Genomic DNA, 2,135 nt, shown 5'->3' on the forward strand with positions numbered 1-2,135 from the left:
GCCGCCCCCCGGGCGAGACGGAGCGGGGGGCGGGGGGGGGGGGGGGGGGGGCGCGGGGACACGGTGATGTGGAGAGTGTCAATATTACCTCAGCCTCCTCCTACCACCATCCTTCAACCCAGCCAGTCAGAGGGTCTTAGGAGAAAACCTTTTATTTTTGCCTCCAATTGTTTCGTTTTCAGAAGAATTTCTTTAATCGTTATCTAATTTTTTTTTTTTTAGTAAGGTAAGAGATAAGGAGCTTCATTCCATTCAAAGGCAGGACTATTCTGTGGGAGAATACTTTAACTTGTCTGCGCTGAAGCATAAGGCAGGCCCATCCTAAATCTTTGAAGTAAGAATGCTGCCCATTGCTAAACTTATGACTAAGGGGGGAGTTCGTGTGACTTTAGAGGCCTTTCTCCAAAATATGCAAAACCTCCCGAAGCGGCCATTTCGCTTGTCTTCCTAACTCCATTCCACGCCTCTTGCATCACTCAAACCTGGCGACGGGTGGGCTGGACTTCGTCCTTCCTGCTCTGTGGGTTCTGATTGGCCTAAACTGATCAAGCACTCTTGCTCGGGGATGGGTTCACTAACTAAGGTCTACGCCAATCAGCACATGGCTTTCTGCAGAAAGTAAATTCCACGGTTATCCAATCAATGCAAAGCTTAAGTCTTTCACTCTGTCCTCTAACCAGGAAGAAGAAAGCGTGCCGACTCCAAGGGAGGCTGATACCAGTTGAGACTGAAAAAGCCAGCCTGAGGTTAAAACCAAAGCACACAAAAGAGCAGAGTCTCCAGAAATGCACAGACCGGACCTGGGATCCTGACCAAACTTCTTGGACTTTTTAGTTGCGGGAGCAAAGGAGAGTTGATTTTTTTTTTTTTAAATGTGAACTATTCTGCAGGCATATATATATATATATATATTTTTTAGTAAATTTATTTATTTATTTATTTATTTATTTATTTATTTATTTATGGCTGTGTCGGGTCTTCGTTTCTGTGCGTGGGCTTTCTCTAGTTGCGGCGAGCGGGGGCCACTCTTCATCGCAGTGCGTGGGCCTCTCACTGTCGCGGCCTCTCTTGTTGCGGAGCACAGGCTCCAGACGCCTAGGCTCAGTAGTTGTGGCTCACAGGCCTAGTTGCTCTGCGGCTTGTGGGATCATCCGGGCCCAGGGCTTGTACCCGTGTCCCCTGCATTGGCAGGCGGATTCTTAACCACCGCGCCACTAGGGAAGCCCCGAGAGTTGATTTTTTGATTGTTACTTCTAAAAAGCATACCGATGCATCCATACTTCCCCATGGTACCTGAAATTCCTACCATTAGCCCTCCGTTCCAGATTGCTATGTCGGACATGCCTTCACCGAGTTACAGACAGAAGTAAACGATTTAAGATTAGACGGCTTAATCAAAGAATGCTTCTGCAAGAAAGCTCTAGGAACAACTAACCAAACCAACCGAACAAATTTCTGATTTCCACTGGCATCCTGTCTCTTTCTGCCCTCCGTATTTTGTCTTGGTTTTTGTTATTGTTGTTTCCTTTACGGAAAAAGACCACCTTCCATCTCTATATGTTCATATCCCACCAGTTTCAAACCCCAGCTCAAGTGCTGACTTGTCCTTGACACCTCTCCCATAGCCTCAGCTGGAAAAAACTGCCCCCTCCCAAATAATGGACTGCTCACCTCAGTGTGTCCTCTCCACACTCAGTATTCCCAGCAGACATGCTCCGCTGCAGGCCGTTTGCCTGCAAGACACCTGATAGGTTTAGCCTTTGTGTTTCTCCGCAGCTGTTGCATGTTGTGGCCGGGCGTTGTGCATCTCTGAGAAGTAGGCAACTTTAGTGTTGAAAAGAACAAGCGCAAATAGGTCTTCTTCAGGAATTAGAGGCCAAAGAAATGGCTAAAGTGGTTCTCAGAGTGCTGGTCCCTGGACCACACCATCAGCATCACCTGGGAACTAGTCAGAAATGCAGATTCTTGGTACCTTCAGAATGAGAAGCTCTGGGTGTGGGACCCAGGAAAATGTGTTTTAACAAGCTCTCTAGATTCTGGTGCACTTTGAAGTTTGAAAACCACTGGACTAGAGAAAGGTCTTGAACTACTTACTGACTGAGGAGCGAATGAACCTTGTTTTCTAAGAGCAGGAA

This window comes from Lipotes vexillifer, unplaced genomic scaffold (genome assembly GCF_000442215.2).
Source record: "Lipotes vexillifer unplaced genomic scaffold, Lipotes_vexillifer_v1.1 scaffold79, whole genome shotgun sequence".
Lineage (NCBI taxonomy): Eukaryota > Metazoa > Chordata > Mammalia > Artiodactyla > Lipotidae > Lipotes > Lipotes vexillifer.